Source organism: Lontra canadensis, unplaced genomic scaffold, assembly GCF_010015895.1.
Source record: "Lontra canadensis isolate GAN:19392208 unplaced genomic scaffold, GSC_riverotter_1.0 scaffold5, whole genome shotgun sequence".
In the NCBI taxonomy this organism is placed as follows: domain Eukaryota; kingdom Metazoa; phylum Chordata; class Mammalia; order Carnivora; family Mustelidae; genus Lontra; species Lontra canadensis.
Window position 1 is genome coordinate 12,187,915 of NW_022630999.1, and position 26,408 is coordinate 12,214,322.

The following is a 26,408-nucleotide window of genomic DNA, read 5'->3' on the forward strand; positions in this document are numbered from 1 at the left end:
AAGAAGACAATTTTTTAAAGAAATATAAAGCAAAGAAAGTATTTGCAATGTGCATCTTATTAAAATTTTTATGTTATTTTTTTAAGATTAAGATTTAAGATAAAACCATTCTTTTATATGGTACAACCTGTACATTTTTTCAGAGTTATACATTTTGGTCTGAAGAAACCTTTAAATAGTTTTTCAAAATTTCTGTTACTTAAATTTCCCTTTTTAAATTTTTTTCCTTTAAGTCATAGATAAATCTGAAGTCAATTTTTTGTTCTGGGGTATGAAATAGACACTATCTTTTGTCTCCAACCTCTAACCTTGTTTCTGAGTTTACTGTTATTGTCTACTTGTTAATTTATTTCTTCCTGTGCCAGTACATATTTTGTTTTAATAACTGTTTATAAGAAGTTGATATCTGGTTAGACATTTTCCTCACCTTATCTACACCCCCCCACCCCAGGAAATCTTAACTATTGGATCTTTGGTTTCCACATAAATTTTGAATCAGCTCATTGAGTTCCACCCAAAAGCCCTATTGGGATTTGTATTGCAATTATTCTGAATCTTTATTTTTTACAGAACTATCACATTTACTGCACAGAGTTCCTCTTTAAGTTCATGGTAAGTTTTTCTGTTTATGTGGGTTTCCCTTAGTATCCTATTAATAAAATGCTCGCTCGCTCTCTCTCTCTTTTTACCTAGAGTTCTTTTTAAAGTTTGAAATGTATTTCTAGGTAATTGATATTTTACTACACGTTCCTCTTAATTTTTCTTAATTGTTTAGATATAATGTACAAAAGGAAATTGATTTTTATCAGTTTTCTTAAATCCTGTCATCCTGCTAAATTTTCTTAATGTTTGTAAAAAAAAAGATGTTCATGAGGTTTTTAGTATTCTCACACAATTATATCATCTTCACAATCAGTTTCAATTACTCTTTTACAAACAGAACATTTTTTCCTTGTCTTCCTATACTGACTCAGACATCAAGAAGCATGTGGTTATCAGTACTGCCTTTACTAATAACCATCTACAATTTTCATTATGAGTTTCTCTTTGAGGTAATGAGATTTAGGACTAAGTTCTATAATTTCCAAACGTATAGAATTAGAAATTGTTATTGACTACATATTAAATAAGCATGTTTCTTAGTCTTGATCAGAAACTCAAATAAAATGCCTTGAATCATTTTATCTGTTTGAGAAATTATCATTTTATACCTATTTTGCCAGATTTTTAAAACATAAATAAATAAAAGTTGAATTTCACTGCATGCTTTTTTCCTGCAACTTTCAATATATTTATATAATTTTTCTTTCAGTATCTTACTTTTTTTTAATTTTTAAAGATTTTATTTATTTATTTCACACAGAGAGAGAGATCACAAGTAGGCAGAGAGACAGGCAGAGAGAGAGGGGGAAGCACGCTCCCTTCTGAGCAGAGAGCCCGATGTGGGGCTCCATCCCAGGATCCTGAGATCATGACCTGAGCCAAAGGCAGAGGCTTAACCCACTGAGCTACCCAGCCACCCTTTACATTTTTAATTATAATAAATTCTACAAATTTACATTCCTGTATCACAATAAGCTCTAATATGTATTTAGTATACATTTGTGGAATGGCTTTGCTAATACACTAATATATTTGCACCTATTTTCATGAATAAGGTTGGCTTATGATTGTAATGATTTATAATGTTTGGTTTGATTTTAGGTCAATTTTACAGTGACCATATAAATAAATCTAGGTTTATTCCCTACTTTTCTCTTCTCTGAAATTAGAATCTTGAAATTATGGAGTCATAATTTTATGTAAAATCCTCACTTTTATGTTGCTTTATTTGTGGCATACATTTTAGCATCTAGTTCTCTTTCTTAAATTTATACAAATATTTATATTTTTTTTCTTAAGTTAATTGCATTAGTTAAATTTTTATTGACATTTGACCATATAGTCTAAGTTTCTGAGCCCATTGGCATAAATATTCTCATGGTATCTTCCTATTAATGTATTAGGTTCTGTTATTTGAGCACTTAGTTTACTTTTTCCCTAATATTATTACTCATGTTCTATTTTTCATTAATAATCTCTCTGCAAACTTACCTATTTCATTCACATTTTCACAAAAAATTCATCTTCGGCATTGTTTTCTCTTTGATTTCTTTTTATCCTATCTTCCTGTTTACCTTCCTTAGAAATGGTCTGTTGTGTTTTTAGTAATTTCAAAGATGAACATTTCATTGACTAATTGTTCATTTTTAATGTAAAAAATCACCCTTTAATAACAATTATGTTACCATGCATTCATGATATGTGGTATTTTAACTATTATCTATATTAATAAGTATTTTCAAATTTCATTATGATTTCCTCTTTGATGCATGAATTTATTTAAAAGTATATTCCATAATTTCTTAATGTGGACATAAAAAGTTGTTATTGATGACAAAAAGTTCTGTGGCCAGAATACACAGACTGTATTTTATGAATTCTTTGGGATTACTGAGGCTTAACATTTGGCTTAATACACAAATAATTTTATAAATATTCCATTTTATAAATGTTCTTAGGATGAATGTGCATCCTATAGTTACTGGCTTTTTAATTATGTTATTAAATTTTTGACATTTGTTAAGCATGCTGAAATTTCACACTATGATTTTCAATCACTTTTCAATTTCTCCTTGTAGATCTACAAATTTTTGCTTTATATACTTTGAAACAATCTTATTAGGTTCATGTAAATTAGAATTTCAAAGAGCTCCTTTCCATCTGTTTGCATGACTCTCTCTAATCACAATGATGCATTGTGTCCCATTACTTATATTACAGGCTTTCCTTTGGTGTTTACTTGGTATACTGTTTTTATCAGTTTACTTTCCATTTTTTCATATTCTTGGATTTTGCACATAGCTTATGAAAATGAGTCAGAATTAGATTTTGTTTTTTTTTTTTAAATCTCGTATCATACTCTCCATATTCTAACTGCAAGTTTGCTCTGATCACTGATCACTGATAGATGAGCTTTTTTAAATCTATCTGATCACTGATAGATGAGCTTTTTTAAAATTAGCATGTCTTTTGTACTGTATCTAACTTGTTTTTGCTTTTATATTCTGTCTTCTTTTTCCTTCTTTATTTTGATTATGTTGGAGGGTTTTTTTTCTTAAAATTTAAATTTGTAATTCATCCTTCCTCCCCATACACATCTACTGTTTTAGAAATTATACACATAATTGCTCATTTATTTTCATTTGTATAATTGAAATTAGATTATACACACTTAAATTTTAAAAGTATACATTCAGATTTTTAATCTGTCTTCCAATCACAATAAGGAAACTGGGCCCCTTTAACTGTCATCATTCATCTTACATGCTATATTTGTCCAGCATTTTACTTCTACCCTATTTTACTTAAAATTCACTAAGATTATTATTATCACTATAATTATTGCTTTTATAGTTTTTATTGGTAGTAGTAGTACAGTTTACATAAGCAACGTTCAGTATAGCATAAATAAACCACACAGTTCTGGGATCTTTTGTTCATTCTCTGTCCTTCTCTGCTCTATTTCATACTGTCTATCTCCTTGTATATTCTGTTGAGTTCTCTCCTTTGCTTTGTGCTTCCCGTATATATATATTTTTTAATTCCAACATATGTTATTTTTAGGTTCTATATTCCTTTTCTATGTTTTTCACCTTTGTTTTGCATTTTAAAAATGAGCATGTTCTCATATTGTTGTTCTATAGCTGAAAGAGTTGTGGGAAATTTCTTTTCTAAACTGTATTATATTCTGGGTTGAGCTTCTTTTGATAGCTTATGTACTGATTCTTCTTTCAAGTTTTTAATTATTGAAGGTTATTTGCAGAATAACCTTGCAGTTGTTTTTCTGTTTGCTCAGATACAGTGTGGGTGACTGTCTGTGTCTATGTCTGCTTTGTCTGACACTGTTCTCCCACTGCTGATATCACCATCTGAACGCTAGTGGGTACAGGCATAGGCTGGGGCAGAAGACACAAATGGATGGGTGTAGAGTCTTTGTCAGACTACAGTGATAACTCTTAAATTCTCACTCCTTAACTTGTATTAAATACCCAGTAAATGAGTTAATTCTATCTCTTTGGAAAGTGTGTCCCATCCTTACATGGTTTTAGATCAGTTCTCCATTTATCATATAATATTAAGGACTCTACTTCTATTACAGATCCAGCCCTCTGTTTTTCTTATTTCATCCAGTTTTCTAGCAATCTTTGCAAATTGTCTTATTTTTATAAAGACTGTTTTTAAAGTTGCCACCCAATTTGCTTTTTTTCTAGAAACAGCAAATAGGAAATAAGGCTTGCCTGTTTTTACCTTGTTTATATACCAAGAGTGAAAATATTAACTTTACCCAACAAACACACTTACCTTTGAAGGAAATTCACAATATAAATAAATTTACAACTTACATTTATAATTTTAAAATGTCCAATTCTGCTCTTTTACTTTTGAAGCAAAATAAATAATGTAAACTACAACACAAAGATAAATATGTAAAAAGTAAACATTTAGAAAAAAATACATAACGTGTTTAGCATTTATGACTGGTTTGAGGGATAATAAGTCTTATAGGAAGAGTGATAAAAAGCATTAATACTTGAAAAAAATCAAAGGTTAAAACATATCTTTATAATGATGGTATAAACTGATGGGAAAATGATATGTATTTAGAATTTGGAAGTTATATATTTAAATCTGTAATGTAAGCTGTCTAAATTAAAATTAGAACTATGTTTAAGTAAATAAATTAGAATTGTTTAAGAACATAAATATAGAATTAGAACAAGAATACAGTGCTTCTGCTTACTATTATTATTTTCCTTTTTTTTTTTCTTTTTAAGAAAAACTCAATAACTTCATTTTAGTAAAAAACAAACAAAAAGTTTGGAAAGATGTGTGGCTGACTTCCCTTCAGTTTGAGTCACCCTGATGTGACTGCCAAAAATATGATGAAGTGATGTGCTCCGCATACGGTGTTGAATGATTCTGTAACATCCATTTAGGAGTTTACGTTTAACATTACTTAACAGAGATACATGAACTAATCTCTGCTTATCATTTCAATAGATATTGTACCCAAACTTGTCATATTCAAACATCCATATTATAAATTGTTGCTGATAAATGCTTTATAGATAATGTAAGATAGAATTATACATCAACAAAGCTGAGATCATTGAGTTATTCGTTCAATGTCCCTTGCTAAAATTACCAAGCTAAATATGATGTCAGTGCAGAGATCAAACAGGAATGAAATCTATTAGTCTTTTTCATTATGCTTTTAATTTCAAGGGATGTTTTCAATGCAGTTGTCACTGCCAATTCTTCAGAGGTGTCAGTAAATCAAAATATAAAACATGAAAGGTGTAACTTACATCTTTTATAAGTCTCTTTTCTTTATGTGTATTTTTTGCTTTCTTCCTTGCTATATATTAACAAGACTCTACAGTAATGATGGATAATCCATATCATACCTATATTCATATTTTATTTAAAAACATTGCCAAGATCTCTAAATGTAGAAAGGCAAAGATTTTAAAGGCAGGTGAGTAATTTATAGATGTTTCTGTTCTTCCCTCAGTGTCTCTTTAGGGGAGTTCTATGCCCATGTTATTTTGGTGTCCACTAGTTTGATAGATATGTTTCCTTTTCTGATTCACTAGAATTTAATCTTTAATGTAAGGTTATTTCCTTGGATTTACATAAGAGTTAAAGGTAAAATACACAGTGAGCTATGTAAAGGAGTAAGGGAGTGTTTGAAATCTTGATACTTTTTACCCATTCCAAAGTTCTTTAATATAAGTTTTTCTTTCTTCTTTTTTTTCTTTAGATTTATTTATTTATTTGAGAGAGAGAGAGAGAATAAGTGGGGGGAGGGGCAAAGGGAGAGGGAGGAGAAAAGTCTCAAAGAGTCACCGCTGATGCAGAGCCCAATAAGGGACTTGATTCCATGATGGTGAGATCATGACCTGAGCTGAAATCAAGAGCTCTGACATTTCATCCACTGAGCCACCCAGCTGCCCTTTTACTATAAGCTTTTCAAAGTATCAGTTTATATACTGGAGTAACAGAGAGTCATTGGCTTAAAAATTCCCATTTTTTTCATGGCATTTTGAGATAAGAAACTTAAGTAATTATCTAGGCCTTGAGGGACAAAATTACTTTAACACATATGCAAATTTTGTTTGGATGGGTAATTCTTCCCAAGAGTGATAAAGATTAATAGAGGATTGTGATAGAAGCAGTTTATTCAAAATGCACAAAAACATTCAGGTAATTTTGATAAACTTTTAGAAACTAGAGTATCATTAGAAATGAAAATATTTTTCTGAATAAATAGGAATTAATATAAAATTGATATAGTACTATTTTTTTTTAAAGATTTTATTTATCTGACAGAGGAGATGCAGCAAGAGAGGGAACACAAGCAGGGGGAGTGGGAGAGGGAGAAGCAGGCTTCCCAGTGAGTAGGGAGTCTGATGTGGGGGCTCTATCCCAGGACCCTGGGATCACAACCTGAGCCAAAGGTGGATGCCTAAGGGCTGAGCCACTCAAGTGCGCCAATATAGTACTATTGTTTATTTTAAAGTAAAACTATTTTCATCTTCTGAATTCAGTTGACAGGTACAGTCTATGCTTTTCTTTACCAGAAGAGAAATGCCATATATGCTATAAATTATCTTTTTTATGCTCATCTAAATAGGATAATTAAAAAGAAAAATTGACTATCCACTGTGTAATTATTTAACCTTATAACACTGTTATACAGATAAAAATAAGAGAACCAGGTAAGGAAATATATAATAATTTATGTTTTATGTCATTGTCTTATTAATTATATATATAATACAGAACAGATTCCAGATCTAAAGAAATAGGAAATTCAATAGAGATTTTTGTGAACTGTTCACCTGCACAATTCCATGCCCCTCCACCAAGGTAACCATTCTTAACGATTTTGTTTCTTTCACTTAAAATAATTTTCTGAAACTTGTTTTCACTCAATGAGAGTGTTCTTTCCATATCATATCATATATACCACACTTTATGAGCTACAAAATATTCTCTAAGAGGTGGAGGGGTCCTTCCCTTATGTGCTCTATTCTATTCCCATTAATGAACAAAGTAATGTTTTATTTATTTATTTATTTTGGTTTTAAGAATGATGCACTGACCATTCTTGAAGATTTATCATTCTTGAAGATTTATTTATTTGAATTCAAATATAATATTTCTTTTAAAAAATTTTATTTATTTATTTATTTATCTGAGAGGGAGTGAGAGAGAATGAGTGGGAAGAAGGAGAAGCAGGGAGCTGGGCCTGGGATCATGACCTGAGCAGAAGGCAGCCGCTTAACCAACTGAGCCACCAAGGCACTCCACTCTCATCAAACATAACATTTCTTAAGCTAAATTTCTAGAAGGGGGTTATTTGCCTCAGAAATGTGTTTATTTAAAATGATGAACAATACTGTCAAATTGCACTTTTAAAAAACTTAATCAGCTCACAACTGCAGTAATATTGTATATAAGTCACTATTGCTCTGTACTCTATTCTCATAATCTGTGTGTTTGTATGTGTTAATCTGATGGTACAAAATGACTTTACATTGTATTATAAAATTCATTTGCTTAAAATCATAATGAGGCTGAACATGGACTTGGCATACACTTTGTTTACTTCTATATTAAGTTGTCAGCTTTCTATTTTGAGCTCTTAATTATTTGCATATTGAATAGGTCACAAAAATTATTCCTTTTTATATTGCCTCCTTTTGTTGCTTATCTCTTAGAGTACTGCATCTTTCATCTGTTGATAATTCTTCTTTTTCATTTTTATATAAAGAAATAAATATTTTTATAATTTTTGAGATGTGTTTTGGGAGATAATGCTCACCCTAGTGTTTTTTTAAATTAAGTTTCCTTCTAACAGTTTTATCATTTTTGATTTTAACTTCTTTCATTGGAATTTATTTTTTACATATGACAAAGAATTGGGACTTCTAAACTGTTTATTCACTCTTTTCTTTATATTAATACAGAATCATGAATATTTATTTTATGTTTAAGACTGTAATCCAATATTACCCTATTTTGTTGCTCAATTTTTCTACCTTTGGCTATTGGGAGCTCTCTCCCCTGACATTAGTGGTGTGTGTGTGTGTGTGTGTGTGTGTGTGCTTAACAATTTTCTTTTTGTCACCACAAGACATTCCAGGTTCATTTCTGGAATATATTATCTCAGTCTCAGAATTGGTCATTTCTCCAAGTAACTCTTGCTCCTTTACTTGGATAATACTATTAGAAACCAAGATCTGGATGCAATATAATGTTTACTATGGATTAAAAATAAGAGTTCGGAGAAAAATGCTGAAATTAATTAAAGAAACACCTGTTAATATTTTAAAGAACACAGCTTGGATAACAATAAATCAGCTCATGTTATTGCCTTACTTTGACCTATATTACCATATTTTAAGTAGTAAAATTAAATAATCAATAATATTAATTTTTATTAAGACTTTTTTCCCTAATAAATGCCCTCTGTTATTCTTAACTATATGATTAAACAATATAAATATAATGATATAATAATAAATAAGTAACAAAGTAGTTAATGTTAAAGCAATTTTCTTGTTTAAAATAATTATAAATTTACTTTAAGTTAATAAACTTTACAGAGGAAAAATAAAATAAGCAGTGTAATAATCTTGCTTTAAAAAATAATGCAATGAATGTTTATATAAATGATTAAGAATATGCCCAAAATACCTATGCACAATTTTTCTACACATAAAGTGTTATATTATAGTTAAAGTGGTCTACATGGCATACCAACATTGTTGATGTGCTCTGTGTATTATCCAAGTAGTTCTTTAAGTTTTATTAACATATGCATGCTCCTGTGCATATCAACTAGGTTTTCTCATTTGATTTCTCTCGGTGTATTTATGGGAGCCTTAGTTAGATCTAAATTTACATTCCTCTGCTCTTTATTCTGCCAGCAATTTGTCAAACACTTTATGCAAATATGCTGAATCAGCTTATTTACAAAATGACTTTCTTCATCTTCTCTTTGGAGAATTTCTGTAGTTATGTACATGTATATAAGCCACTCTATGTTAATGTGTAAGTAAAATATCCAATCTTCTTGACACATGGAACAATTTCATAATGAACTCACCAATGTCTATTATCAACTGGAATATTTTAGATAAAAATATTCACATGGTGTTTTTAAACCATTGAGTTTTCTTTTAAATTTGCAAAAATATTCTTTAAAATGTTAATTTTGTGGCTATAAAAATGTGTTAAATTATATGTAAATATATAGTTTTTTTGTTGTTGAGTTTTTTCTAATGTATGAAAGAAACACAAAATTAACTACTTCCCTTGAAATTACTGTTATCTTTCAAGCTCTTCTCTTTTTAAGGAATCTTTCGAAAATGTGGTATATTTTTATTCCCTAAATTCACTAAAGTATTTAACATAACATACGTACCTGTATATTTTGTTGCACCTAAAAAATATACAGAAATACTTTAGAAATACCTTACTGAGCCAAGGCTAAGCCATAAACAAAAACCAGATTACATATTACCATTGTCCAATTTTGATGGAGAGTTTGTAACACTCTAAGTAGATTGCCATGAATACAATCAGCTATCCACTATCGCTTCTCCTCTAGAAGCACTCTTACCTTTCATTATGCCTCCCAGTCTTGGAATTAAAAGAAGTCACTACTAATTCAGCTAGAATAAATACTGACTTAATCAGAATGTCATCCATGAAAGCAGGAGTTGCAATAAGCCACAGTGGTGTAATTAGGAAATTTTTCCAAACGTCAAGAAAACCTCCCGCTCTTACGGCGGAAATGAGATGCAAGTACTTTTGTAAAGTTTTTATTTAAATTCCAGTTAGTTAATGCACAGAGTAATATTAGTTTCAGGTGTGTAATACAGTGATTCAACACTTCTATACAACACCCAGTGCTCATCACACAAGTGCCCTCCTCAATCCCCATCACCTGTTTAACTCATCCCTCCACTTACCTCTCCTCTGCTGACCATCCATTTGTCCTCTACAGTTCCTCATTTGTTTTGTTTCTTAAATTCCACATATGAGTGAAATCATATGGTATTTGTCTCTCTCTGACTTCTTTCACTTAGCAGAATACTCTCTCACTCCATCCATGTCATTGCCAATCACAAGACTTCATTCTTTTTATGGCTGAGTAATATTCCATTTTTAAGAACCACCTCTTCTTACCCATTCTTCAGCCAATGGACACTTGGGCTGTTTCCATAATTTGGCTATTGTTGATAAGGCTGCTATAAGTATCAGGTGCATGTATCCTTTTGAATTGGTGTTTTTGTATTCTTTGGGTAAATACCGAGTAGTGCAATTGCTGGGTTATGGAGTAGCTCTATTTTTAATGTTTTGAGGAACCTCAACACTGTTTTCCAGAGTGGCTATACCAATTTGCATTCCCACCGACAGTGCAAGAGGATTCCCCTTTCTCCACATTCTCACCAAAACATGTTGTTTCTTGTATTGTTGGTTTTAGCCATTCTGACAGGTTTGAAGTGATATCACATTGTGGTTTTGATTTGTATTTCCCTGAAGATGAGTGCTGTTGAGCACCTTTGCATGTGCATGTTGGCCATCTCTATGTCTTCTTTGGAGCAAGTACTTTTTTTAAAATTTAAATTTAGCAAGTTGTTCACTGATTCCAGTGACTTTACTATATAATTGGTGAATCTCCATGTAGATAAGGTTAGATATTATATTTAAAAGAAATAAGAGCATGGAAATGTCTATTAAAATCATAATCCTCCTAGTGTTATTTCTTGGGCTTCAAGGGATTATATGATTTATCAGTTTCTATAGGCCATGAACTTCTGAGAAATTCTGAAAATTCTTATCCCCACCCCGCTCATTCTAAACTCATTGTGTCTTTAACTCCATAACTTAAATAATTGTGTCTAAAGGTAACTTGCCTGTCAGGATTAATTGGAAATTGAACAAAATCATATCTTTAATGGTGGGGGCACAATAAATTGGGTGACAGACATCCTCTATTATTCACAACATAAGCAAACATTTATAGTAATCAATAAAATGTAAAAAAAAAACAACTTAGCAGATCAAAGCCAATGCCACATAAAATTCAAATAAATAGTAATAATAATGTAAGTAGGCAGAAAATCCTTTTAAACTGTAAGGTTGTCATTGGAAGACAACTTACGTTTGTACTATATGTTTAAACATAAGAGACACTGGCAGAGGGCTGAACTAGGTGAGCAGAGTCCCTTTAGCTATGGATAATGTAGCTGGAGAATTTAATTTGGAATCTGCAGTCTTCAGCTTGGTAGTTCCCACAATAGACCATACAGGGAAAATCAGGCTCAGGAGTGTTTTTCAAGGCTTTCATGTTTAAAAAGGCCATGACAGATCACTGTTCCTTTAACAATATTTAAGTGGTAGCTGTGTTTAGGAGTTCATGCGTAAACACAGTAAGAACCTGGAAAAAATATTTTGAGCCAGAGACTAACAAGTCTGCAAAATGGAGTGATGCCAAAGAGAAGAGTCAAGAGCACTGGTACTGGAAACAAACACAAAGGTCAGAGCCAAGAAATTTTACTTATGATGCCTTCAAGGGTACATAAAGGTCTTGGACAGTCTTTTCTGGAGTTATCAGTGCTGAATCAGCTTCTCCCTAATTAGATTACTTATTTCACTGGCAGTGGCCGAGCCAAAGTCATTTCTGATGGACTCAAAGTTAAGCATACTCAAAGAGAATTTTGATGTTGATTAGAAAGCCTGTGCACTTTCTATTTATTATGCAGCTTTTCTACAAAACTACTGATGTTCATGTTTTTAGAGGGTGAACATATGCAATTCTATTTTTTATTTCTAAAGGCCTTAAAACATACAATCTGAAAAGAAAGAGAAACTTTCTAGCATCACACTATTTTCCTAAACAATAGTATTTTATATTAAAGTTCTCTTTGGGAATAAAACACATGTGTTTACTAAAACCGCATATGTTGGATATCCATATGATATGATACTACTCAGTAATAAAGGCAAACCAACTACTGGAAGTGAAACAAGTTGGATATACATTAAATATACTGAACTAAATGAAAAAGTCCAAATCCAAGTGGTTATGTATTTCATGTTTGCATTTACATGACATTCTGGAAAAGGCAAATTTATAAATTCAGAAAATAGATTAGTTGTGCCTGGAGTCTACAGTAAGGGCATGAGCTAATTATTTGAGATGATAGAAATATGACTGCATGCAGTTGCAAAAACTCATAGAATGATGTACCTAAACAGAGCAATTTTATAGCATATAAATTATACTTTAATAGAACTGACTTTTAAAAAAATATACAATTCAGAAAGTTTCAATTTTCAAGTATTTCAGTACAGCCAATTAAACAATTATAAAAATTTACAGTATGTGTTTGATATCACAAGCATAAGGTTTATGCTTTTCCTTACACACTCAAAGGTTACAGAGAAGACCAAAGATGGGGGTTAAAAGCTTAGAATTTCTAATTTGTTGGGCTTGTTTTTAATCAGCCACAAAATGTTTCTTCCTAAACAGACAGAAGATTTAAAATGTTTAAATGAAAATTAGCATTAAAATTCAGTCTTCTTTGAAGTTCCAAAAACTCTCTATCAGATTATTTGGAATCAATAACATCTGAATAATACATATCAACCATTTTTTTATCATAAATCTAGGTATTGGCTTATTTAAATAAAAAGACAAAGAGAAAAGTCACTCTTTTGTTGTTCAATCAGTTTGAATTTTTTTTCCTGGAAAAATATGTAATCTTCAGATATGTCTTAAGTTATTTGTCTTACACTATTTTCTGATATATATTTTCACCCAGATCAAAATGAAACCCTTCAATTATATATCTAAACTTTATTTATAAAGTCTATGTATGAAGTAGACATTAAGTTATTAACTTTTTTTAAATTAGAATTTCTCCTTTGATATTGATGTATATTCACCTTTTAGATCACTGAATTTCAGAAATTTACCTATTTGATTAATTTGGCCTACGACAAAATCAAAACAAATATTCATGATACTTGCCAGCTATTGTCCACTTTCCAAACTTTTGCAGAAGAAATAATGTATTATATGTTAGTGTGCAAAAAACTTTATTTTTTCCTTATACTGAATTCTACTTTGTAATAAACAGCTATATGTCTGTAACATGGTTTGGAAAATCTCAGTCACTTCAGAATTTAAACTCCTTTCTCCCCTTTTATCTTCATCATTTTATATTAATTTATAAGATATTTAGCATGTTTCATATCTATTAAACTATATTTCTTCATCTTATTGCTCATGTTTATATTCTATAATTTATAGTAATTTTAGATTTTTTCTTTATTTATTAGTTTTTTTTTCATTTTTTTCTTATCAAATGATATAAACAACTAAAAACACCATGATTTTAATTGTATGACAGGTGTCCAATCACTGTAAAAGCTAGGGATCAAGATCACCTAAATGAATAAAAGTAAGTCCCAGCTCTATGTTATGATATCATCAAATCGAAGTAGTTCACAGATCACATACATATAAATGACCTCATGAAAGACAACTAATGAAGCTCTCCAGGAAACATCTATTGACACATTTCTTAGAGTAGGGAATATAATTCTGTTAAGCTCACACAAGGATGCTCTTTATGTCCTTCAAAATAAGGATGTTGGAGAAGAATTATTTTGCCCAAGGGTAATCAAAGCTCACACTTCACATGATTTCATTTTTCTGTAGCCACAATTACATAATCATCATTTATAAAACCAGATTAACCATATCTTTATCTCATCATCTACATATATCTAGTATTCTGTTTTAATGAAAAATAAAATACTTAGCTTTTTTTTTTTTTCAAACAAGAAAACAAAATTTTCTCTCAGGAGTCACTGTTAACTTTTTGACCACCAAATATAGTAGTTCATTCTGTACTTCGAAAATCTATAGGATTAATTATCACTATTCATTACTATTGTCAAACATCTCAAAATAACTACCCCTGAGGTCTACTCAATCATGAATTATAAATTTCAGTTAAACTTCTCCTAATCATATTTTCCTTGCTGGAAAAGAAAATAAAGAGTTTACAAAGTCAGCAAATTTCGTCCGCACATTAGTTTTCAAAACTAATCAGATGGTGGTAATTTAATCTTAATTAAAAACAAGTAAAGAAGCACAGTTAGAGACAGTATTTCTAGTACAATGTCTATTGGTACCCAGGACCATAAGGCCCAATATAATTCTCTAAAATTTTACTCTCTAGCAAATTATTCAATTTCTTAATACGAGTCCCCAGGAGACTAAAAACCTAAGACGTTATGATATAATCCCCTCTTGGGGATTCAAGGAATTCAGTTCATTGTGAGATTTATTTTCTCTCCGGTGTTTACAACTCACCTATTTCTATTCCTATTTTTTAAAACCTATTTCTATTATAGTGCTATGTCACAAGTTACCTTTTTCGACAGATAATTTAATTTTTTCCTTTTTCCTTTCAACTGCTTCAAACATGGTATCTCTATTTAAAGAGGAAGACATTTTTAAGTACTAAATCACTTTAGCAGAAAATGCCCCATCTATGAAATACATAATCAAACAAGTAATTTAGAAAGCTTGTCTATGACTGAATGTTGGACAAACAGTTGTGAGATAGAGCTGAAAGTCATGAAGTCTCTTTTGAGCATGTCCTTGGAAGCCAAAATTTTAACTGAACTACATATGTCATAGAACAAAAAAGAAAGTGAAAAGCCATGCTGCTTCAGAGGGATCTTTTAAAGCACATGCTCACTAGATTAGCAACTCAGCAGTTCTCCGGTGCAAGTTCCAGTCAGGACAAGATGGAAGCCAATTAGTTTAATAAAAATAACCAAGTTTGTTTATATTGCCTGATTTTCTCTCTAGATTTCTTGGTCTTCAACATAATTTTGTTGACCAAAGAAAATATAAATCTCATAAGTATGTAGCTTGTTCTAATAAAAGGATAACATTCATTCTTCTGTTTTGCAAAAAGATACAGAATGCAATTTTCATTAACAAAGTTTGTGACATGTCCTCAATGAATGCATCCTGAAAGTGAGGGTGTAACACTAAGATTTAACCCATCGGTGGAAATTTAGTTCATAAATAAATTCTCAGGATCTCCTGACAAAATATTTTGTGAGTAGGTGTGTGCTTGGCCATAAAATGTATGACAGGTGCAGTAAAAATAATGCCATTAACATAAACAGCCCAAAATTCTAATGCATTTCAACAGAAATGGGCTCCCATGTAAGATGAGCTAGAGAATGAGCTCAAACTTTTCAGGACCTTTGGTCAAAGACATTATGATTTCTCTTAAAGAACATGGAAACATTCATGGCAGTAAAATTTGTCCTCGAATTTTTAGTTAAGAGTGAAAAAACATCTAACCTTAGAGCCCTGGGGATTTTGAGGCATTAAACTTCTTCTAGGAAAGGGTTAATCCTAGGCAGATAACAGAATCTATACATATTCTCCATAGAACTTGAATGATTAATCTAAAATAACCATAGAGCTTCAGAGGACAGGTTACTTTCCAACACTAAAATAAAGGTATATGGAAGTATTGAATCACTGTATTGTACACACCTGAAACTAGTATTACACTCTAGGTTAACTACTTGGAATTTAAATAAAACTTAAAAATAAGAAATATAATCACATAAACTATAATCGACAAATGTTACGGGAAAAAAAAAAAAAGAAAAACCCATTTCTACACTTGCCACCAAGTGCAACACCTTGCATTATATGTCTGGTAAAATCTGTCGATATATATTCTCTTCCACATCAATGCTCTAAGATGACATCAAAGAGACAAATAGAGAATCAATATCTTAGTGCCAGCAGCAGCAGCCACTGTGACTGAGGTGGCGCTTCCTGTTGATCAGGTTACAGCTTCTCCGTCCAAACCTTCTGAAAGTACCAGCGAGCACATCCAGAACCCACTTGGCAGAGCTTTTCTTTCCGCTGTAGCTATTGAATATATTTCACTTTTATCTCAACAATGGGAGTGTGATGGTTAGGAAAAGAACAGATAAAAACAAGCAATAGGAAAGGGTTTCTAAGTAGTTCATTAAACGGCACTGTTTCCAAACAGCAGTGCTTATTGAATTGTGCTTTTAAAGGGGGCTGAAGCTATGCAAAAGCTAGGAGACAGAGAAAGCGTACTAAGGCATCATTAAGCTCGCTCAGTCCTCACAGTTGGCTTCTCCCAGCTCTCCGGACATGCACAATATTAGAAAGGAAAACGCAAAGGAGTTAAAGCTATATCAGAAGTATTTCAAACGACTGCCACCCAATTTATATCCAACCTATAATGAATGGAATGGCACTGTTTAATGTAACTTATTTTGTACTTTAAACAATATTTTCTCGGATAGTTTAAAAAGCAAGGTTACAATCGATGATTTTACCACAATATATTGCTTCACTGTAATTGACGTTATAATAGACTAAATGCCCCTAAATTTTAAGCAGATCATCTCATGTGACAATAAAATAAAATATCTTTTATTTCAATCCTTGTTATTGCACCATGTGCTTTAAAAAGTGAATTTAAATAATTATTCAAGATGAAATGAGATGTATTAATTTAATAACCAACATTGAATGCGCAGGTGAACTCAGTAGTTATAGTTTGAGCCACATAAAAATGAGACTTCTGGAATGAGAGACAAGCAGAATTTGATGTTTTAAGTGTAATACTAAAAATGAAATATTACTACTTAACACTGCATATATATATGCTACATATACATATATATACAAAATATCAATAGCATATTGCCATTATTTGTGTTCTACCTGTCTCAAAAATGATTTAAGTCTGTTTGTAAACAGAAAGGTGCCAGCCATCTCCTCCTGCATTTATCTTGAAGTCAGCAGTAGGTTTTTACTCTGCATTTAGAGACGTAGAACTAGGGCTTTGCTGATGTCTATCACCCTGGTATCTCTCACCATGCCACTTTACCCTGCACCCTATTTTTCTTTTTCAAAAATTCCTTTTTCCCCCTAAAATTTGCATTTTAACTATTTTGGAACACTAAGCATGATTGAGGCAGGTAGATTTATCTTCTGCTTGTTTGTCATTTAGTAAAGGCAGGTGGAATGAGGGGGAAGGATAATATGGGACGTTTATTACAGAAGTTCAACTCCTTATGCAATCATCTTTGAATCCCCAGTCCTTACCGCAATCCCCGGCACTTGAAGACGCAAAAGCTTTTCCCTAATGAGATATTAAGGTAAAATGCTCAGATAATTCCTCATCACTCAGTTTCCCATGACTGATGTTTTTAAGAAAAGAAAGGGGAAGAAAAGAGGGTGCCTGGGTGGCTCGGTGGGTTAAGCATCTGTCTTTGACTCAGTTCATGATTTCAGGGTCCTGGGATCCAGCCCGGCATCTGGTTCCCTGCTCAGCAGCGAGTCTGCTGCTCCCTGTTTGCTCCCTGTTTGCTCTCCCTCTCTCTGTCTTTCTCAGATAAATAAAATATTTAAAAAGAGAAAAAATACACCTAATATAGCTTTTGTAAGAGATATAACAGAAACACGTGTTTTGTTAAAGGGATATTCACCCAGATTTTTTATAAACTAACTTTTTCCTTCTGCAGCACTTAGGGGAAGTTAATGTTTCAGATGATGAAGTTACTTCATGGGCAAAGATCTTAAAATCATTAGAATCAAATGTTCACATTTCACACTTTTCCAGGACCAGATTCTATTAATTCTTTCTAACTTAATTTCATAAGGAAGGTTTAAGATTGAGTTTTAACTTCATGGCTAACTGGTATAAGAATGCAGGGTGAAACAAAGTTATCAGAGCCGAACTGCAGGGTGTTTAGTGACATCTTATTTTGTCTTGATTTTAGGAGCATTAGTAATTCCACAAGAGATTCTTACCAAAGTAGATGTTCAAACTCCAGAATTTGAATCACATGGGCAACTTCTGCAAGGCTATAAGAGAATGAGAGTCGTGGGTAAATATCATGGTCAACATGGCTAATAACAATCATATGGGTGCTGTTTCAAAGAGAGGAATTTTTATGAAAGTTGTACACACGATTGAAGAGTGAAATATTTTCCCAGCTTAATAAATTTGCTGAAGTGGATTTTATTTGCATTTCTAACCTTAAAATTCATGGAGGGAAAGCAAAACTCATTTTGTATTTATGTAATTCCACTTCTAGTAAGTGTAAAATTATGCAGTTTTTTTATGTCATGGCTGAAAATATCTCATGAAAAAAATTCAAATGTAAAAATAAACGTGCATAAAGAAACATAAAAAAGAAGAAAATAAAGTTTGCTTATGAGGAAATGTATATTGCTCTATTTTAAGGCCTGCATTGTTTTTGTTTTGATTTAAAATTAGGATATGTTGACTGATTATATAAAACTAAATTTTATGTTACAGAGGTGTCAAACTATAATGTGCCAAGGATCTTAGGGGTCATTTAATGCAAACTCTAACCCAATCAAAAAATACCCTGACTTGGCCGGTAATGTGTCACTAATTCAATCAGCTAGTTGTAGGGGACACTGAAATTTGGAAACTACTTCCTCACTTGGGCATTCTTCAATTGCTACGACGTCTTCCTCTTATTATCTCCATATCTGAATCCTATGGCTCAGCACCAATTGGTTTTAATGGGAATAATTAAATTAGTATGTCAGAAAGCAAGTGCTATGAAAGTAAGGGACACTACCGCAGAAATCAGGAGGGATGGGGGGGATGGTTGTGGTAGGTATGAATTGATGTTTGAGCAAAATTTGAAGGAAGGAGTTGGAAGGGACATATTTTGCATCATAGTTTGCTTACTCTGGATCTTTCCTTCCCAGGGATACCATACACGATATGTCTGATTGCTTACTAAAAATATCTATCGGGATGTTAGTGGGCAGAATGACCTCTTCCTGAAATACATCAATATCTTCATCTTCCAATTCTATAAATAGGTTACATTACATGACAAAAGGGATTCTAAAGATGGAATTAAGATTGCAGATCCTAAGGTAAGTCCTGGATTATCTACACGGGTCCAGTCTAATCACACAGGCCCTTAAGAGCAGAGAACTTTTTCCTGGCTAGGTGCAGAGTTATGCAGAGGAAGGAGCAGTCTGAAAGCTTGCAAGTCTACGAGGGACATAACCTGTCATTTCTGGTTCTGATGTAATGGACAAATCCAAACATCAGAGAGGGCTTTAAAAGCTAAGGGTGGCCTCTGAAATGAGAAATGGAGACCTCAATCTCACAACCACAGGGAACCACAGGGAACCGAATTTTGCCAACAACTTGAAATAAGCTTAGGAGCTTATTTCAGCTATTTAAGCTTCCTCAGACCTTCCAAAACAGCCCTGCCTGCTGACTGATGTTGGTTTAGTGAGACCAGGAAAGAAGAGCCAGCTGTGTCACACTGTGCCTAGACTTTGGCACCATGAAAACTATGAGATAATAAATGTGTGTTGTTTTCAGCCAAAAGAAACCTGTGGTCATTTGTCATGACAGCAGTAGGAAACTAATATAAATATTTATTTGGCATCTTAGCAAGAGAAAATTAAGATAAATGTCTAACAAACATTTGAGATCTCATGTGTCCTAAACCAAATTTCACCTCGAATCTGTTTCCTCTGTAGTCTTCCCCATCCTAGTAACTGGCATTCCCCTCCTTCTGTAGTTCAGGTGAAAGTCCTTGGAATCATCCCTGACCTTTGTCTTTCTCACACACTCTACAACCAGTCTACCAGTAGCATCTTTAGGGATTAACGTCAGGAAAAATTCAGTGTTTTAGCACCTCCCTGCTGACACTCCCCATTATATCTCAATAGGATTATTGTGATAGCCTCCTAAGTGGTCTCCTTGTTTCTGCCTTTGTTCCTTCAATCTTTTCTTCATCTATTGGCCAAAGTAATCCTTCTAAATCATTAGTCAAATCCTATTTCTCATTAGTTCAGACATTCCAATGTGTTCTATATAGACAATTATAAAACTTCTGATGTTTAAAAACAGGCTCAGAGAGGTAGAGGCACAGAAGCCCAGAGAAAAAGGACAACATTAGATCATAAATTCTGGCATTTTCCATTTACCAAATTTTAAAGTCTGTCTTTAATTAGGCTATTACCTTAAGAATTCTAAGAATTCTTATCTATAACTTAAGGAACAGAGAAGGTTCAGTTTTAAACCGGATATGCCTTAAGTAAAACACAGAAATAATTATTCAAAGGGGTTATACGGGAAGACTAGAATGGAGAGAGACAGAGAAGTGGAAATTCGCTTTTGGTTGATATTCTTTTCCATTGCTATAAATTTTTATATCTAGCATGTAGAGTTAAATGAAATTCTCCTGTAAGAACTTGAGTTTTTACCTGGTCTTCTCTGAATATTGAGGTCTTCAAACAAAGTAGAATTAGAAAAAGTAGAGGTTAAGTATATTTTTTCCAACTGTTTATTTAAATAGGATAATTTATTGCAATACCATATTACCATATGATAATAGGAATTTCACTCTGTGAATGTGAAAAAACATCATCCTTTTTAAATTAAAAGTTTAAATTAAACTTCTTGTTTGCACTCCTTTTCCATATGTTATAAATTGTATTTAAATAAATCAAGCTAGACAAGTATTTCCTAGGAACAATGAATGTTTAAAGATGTAAAAGATAAAAAAATGGTCCATTGTACTTTTAGGGAGGCATAAACATATATATAAATATATTGACATCCTAAGTATATATGCTTGATGTTCTTCCAAAAGAAAAGAGTACAGCAAATAATTGCTATATAGTATTTAGATGTATACTGTATATGTATATCTGTATATGTATATATTGTATATATGTATGTGATATATAATATTAAATATAGAATACTTTATTTTAATAATTTGAAATGAAATCAATTATATACATCAAGAAAATAATTCATGGTCCAAGGCCAGTCCAAGGATCTAGTTAAAATTTTAAAGAATATTTTAAAGGAGAATCTTAAAGCTTTGATAAACTAAGAGCAAAAACTGAAATAGTAGTAAGCTTATGTAAAGGCCTAATAATTTTATGAAAAGTTTTTTAAAACTTCGTTTTGGAAAAGCTTTTATATATTCAAGCAAATTGAAACATGTTACACACTTTATTTTTTAGCATACTTCTACTGGAAAATATGTTGAACTATATATAAAGGATATTTCCTTTTTTAGAATGGGAAAGTTACAAAAATAATGCTTTTTAAATGTGGTAGGTAAGTATCTGGGAGTTTTGAGTGGTTATATGATTCAATTCCAGGAATAAAGATCATTCTATTAGGGACAGATTGGAAGATAGATATTTAAAAGGTCTACTTCAATATTCTTCTGAAGTAAGCATCACTAAGTCAATAATAATTTGAATTTAAATGTAAAAATACATTTGTTTCCAGAAATTGAAGTAATTTGACCAAAACCAAGAGTACATTTCTACCAGTGAAAAAGGAAGTTAATTGATATGTATGGTAAATTAGGCATTGTGCCTAAAAATATATAGTGAGAAGCAATACAGAAAGAAAAATATATTAGTGAGAGGTCAAGAAAAGACAAGAGCACATCTGAAATATCAGTTCTGCATGCTTATTTTGAGCTCCCTTGTGTTCTATTAAGAAAACCATTTAAAGTTAGAAAGAATGATGATCAATAACTTCTCTTCACAATCTCATCTTTTCTATTTCTCTCTTTTTCTCACATCTTTTCCATCTGTCTCTTTTCTTTACAGTAACAGAGCAGATGCCAGGATAGGCCATTCAAATTAAGTGATGATTCAAGTGCAGACCACAACTTAGAGAAAGTAATAGTCTAGTGGAGAAGGACAGATAGTTTCAATTCAATATCAGAAATCTATCTATATGAGCTCATACCTCTATGAGCACAGAGAGATATTTAGTAGGGCTGGAAGTTAAACAGTTATATTAAAAAAAAATAAAACTATCTTACTTACAAGCAAGTATGCACATATAGTCCATTTTTAGATTAGATTATTAGTTTTTAAATATCAATTTTAAAGATAGTACTTTATAACAAGGAATTTAATGTGGAATCCTGATATACATATCATCATATATATTATGTTTTCATTTTTATTTCATTTTATTTCATTTTTATCTGGTTTCAAATTCTAACAATATTGTGACTTAATATAGTTACACAGCCAGTATTTAGTATTATGGCTTCTTTTTCTTTTTTTAAAATTATGATTTGAGAGGCTGTTTACCTTAAAAAATAAATGAATAAAACAATAAATATATAAATATATAAATAAATGTAAAATTATATATATGTACCTATATATATATATATATATATATATATATATATACACACAAACAAATATATATATATTAAACAGGGAAGGTGAAAGGGAGGGGATGGGCAAAGGGAAAAGGAGAGAGAGAATCTTAAGCAGGCTCCATTAATCGAGCCCTACACAGGGCTCAATCTCACAACCCTGAGATCATGACCTGAACTGAGCTCAAGAGTTAGACGTTTGACCAACCGACCCACCCAGGAACTCCATGAGTATATAATTTCTTAAGAGAGGGCACTTTTCAAATCATGATTCCAAAAAGGAAAGTAATAATATAATATTATGTCATATAATAATATAAGAAAATGTATATAATGGAAAATAAAACCAGAAAAGTATATACATTATGTATATGTATCATGTGTTATATAGATATGTGTATATATACACACATGTACATTTGTGTATGTGTCTATATGGTAGGGTAGAGCATGTAAGTGTGTAAGTACCTATGTAATCAGTGACATAAATTAGAATATTTAGACTGTCTTTATATTCTTCATATACCAGAAGCTTAGAGGGATTGTATTGTGTTTTTATCAATTTCTTTTTCTAATAATTTCCATTTATATATTGGAATATATTTTCTAGCATATGGGTTTTTTGACAGTTATACTTTTCTCATTATGCATTTTTTCTATTTATGTGGAATGACTCACTATTTCCATTTGATACAAATATTGCAATTCCTCTTTTTTACCCCAGACATCTTCAGATATCATTCCTTTTTATTTTTTTTTATTATTTTGCATCATTTTGTTTGTAAATATCTTAAGATTTGATATTTTTTGAGCTAATCTAAGATTCATTATCTCTTATTAGGATAATTAAATTCACTTTTTTTTTTAAAGATTTTATTTATTTATTTGAGAGAGAGAGAGAATGAGAATGAGAGAGCATGAGAGGTCAGTGGGAGAAGCAGACTCCCTGCCGAGCAAGGAACCCAATGTGGGACTTGATCCTGAGACTCCAGGATCAAGACCTGAGCTGAAGGCAGTCACTTAACCAACTGAGCGACCCAGGTGCCCTAAATTCATTTTTTTTTTTAAAAAGATTTTAATGATTTATTTCAGAGAGAGAAAGAGCACAAGCAGGGAGAAGCAGGCTCCCCACTGAGCAGGGTGCTGGACATGACTCGATCCCAGGACCCTGGGATCATGACCTGAGCCAAAGGCAGACACTTAACCAGCTGAGCCACCAAGGCAGCCCAATTAAATTCACTTTTACAAAAAGATTTTTTGGTGTTATTCTTTTATTTGTTTAGCATGGTTTTTTATTAATTTTTTTTTTCAATTTGCTTTTTCTGTCCTTTTTTAGCTTTTGTTTTCTTCAGTATAATTTTAAAACATATGAGTAATATTCTCTAAGGTTTCAAAAATGATTCTTTAATAACCCCAACCGAATTATCAAAGTCAAGATATAGTCTCTGTAATTAACTGAATTTACCACTTTCCCCATGAGAAAATCAGTTAGAGACTCTCCTAATCCTCCAGGATGGTGAACATTCTTGGGAAAGTTATATAATAAAATCAGGACTTTGTGAAGAAAGGCAAAGTTGGAGCAGAATGAATCTGGAAGAAAGAAGAGTGGGGAGCAAATTAGACACCAGGGAGTCTGTAACTAACATATGAGTTCAATGGTGGTATCTCTCTTTTCAATGCTTTCACAAATTTTAAAAATTCTGGAAAAATCATGAGATGACTGTGCTTGTACTGTCCTCACTCTTTCTCTACTTACAGACCATCGTCACCAACTTTGTACCTAACTGCTATTCATTCTACAGCTTTCGGAGTAAACCCCACACCAGGGAGGCGCAAACCCCTCAGTTTCATATTCTCAGAATACCCTATATTTTTTCTCTATAGAATCTAAGAGAACTGTAATTAATGCTTGTGTAATTATGCCTGCCTCTCCCAGACTCTATAAACTCCATGAGGGCAGAATTTGAAGTAATTTGAACAAATCCAATAGTGTGTGTTTCATGCAGGAAATAAGGATGCCAATTTATATGCATGGCAAATTTATATGAAGACAAGAACACTTTAATTTGCTCACTATTTGCTCACTGGAGCGTAGCACAAAGGTCATAATCATTGAATATCCATTGAATGAATATGCAACTATTAAATAATGATGTATATTTATTGACTTGCAAATATGTCCCTTGTGCATAGTTAAGAGAAAAAGCAGATTATAAAACAGCATGCATTTATATCTCATTCCATTTAAAAATAGTTATATTGAACATATAATTGTATTCAAGATGTGCATCAGCATATGCTAGTCTGAAGAATATATTTTAATTTTAATGAAAAACGGAATTTCCCCCAATCAAAATTCTCAAAAAGAAAGAAACACAATTTTGAAATCCCTCACAGATGCTTTGAAATGGAGATCAAGTAAAGTAAGAACATCCGAAAAAGAGGCAGTTGCCATAAACCAGGGTATTGATATTAAGAGCCTGAAACAGAGAAATAATGGTACTTTTTCTATTTCAAGTCTATGAATAATTGGGCACAGCGTCCAGATACAAGATTGTAGAAACAAAACTGACAACACATTGGACATGGACTTCTGTTTGGGCAAACAGTGTTTAGAATGCTATCTACACAGTGATCCAGAGTTTTTACCGCAGGTATTTCCTCATTCACCTCTCCAATGATTCCATCATGAAGAGTGGTCTGCTACTCTTAGAATAGCTCCTGTGATGCCTATAAAATATTTTAGGTTCTCTTCGGTCATTACCTCAACTGATAGAACAAATATTTCACTCCACTGACCAGACTCAAAATTTAAAAGAAGCAAGTTAATAGCAACTGTCACTCTTCAGCTCCCCTTGAGTCGCTCAAGTATCCTTGTTCCTGTCTAACCCATCCAATTTTGCTCTTTTCTCCTTTGTTACCCAAACTTAATGTGATACATGAATATATTGCTCACCTTTTAAAACTTATGTGTATTTTAAGTGTCCTTATAAATACATGATTTTTCTTTGCATTCATTTTTCCAAGAGAAAATGAAGATTTAGAATCCCCTTCTATACATCAGTATCTTAAGTATGATGGCCAAAATAATAAAAGCAAAATCCAACAAATTTAATGGTGCAATGCTCATATTCCAGGCACTAAAATAAATAGTATTGATTACTGCCATTGTACCTATCAGAGAAATTGAGCAACCTGTCCTAGTTTGCACCACTAAAGAATAAGCATTCATTACTCAGAGGTAATGAACCCCAATGTTAATGTTCTGTTAATAGTTCTGGGTAACTATTTGTTCAATATTGTAATTACTATCTCAGGTAACTCTGAACAACAGAATTGATGGTGTAGGAAGTAATTCTCTTCCTAAAGGATGGTGGGAATATGACTATGGCAAATGAGAACTCTGGGAGAACAAGAACTACTACTAACATCAGTAGCAGCTGAGAGGCACCTGGGAAGTTCAGTTGGTTAAGGATCTGACTCTTGGTTTCAACTCAGGTTATGATCTCAGGGAGGTGAGATTGAGCCCCAAGTGGGCTCTGTGCTCAGAGGAGAGTCTGCTGAAGTTTCTCTCTCTCTTTTCCTCTGTCCCTCCCACTTTCTCTTTAAAATAAATTTAAAATTAAAAAAAAAAATAGTAGCTGAGATGGATCAGAGATGGCAATGTCTTTTTTTTTTTTTTAGATAAAATAAATATTCCACCCCAGAGATTATAGTGTAAATAAAATAGGATTTGGAATCAAAGATCTGAGTATAAAACTGGGCTCTACAATTAATTAGCATAATGATGTTGGATATGACATTATGATATGGTGTCACATTGCCCAGTACTTGTCTAGTACATGACAGTATTCAAATATTTGCTTGAGGATTTTTTGTGATGTAATGTGAGCTAGTATGTACATTTCATAAGTATAATTCCTTGCTTGTCTTCTTTAGTAATTTAATTTTAATGCACTTTGGCACATTGTATGTGT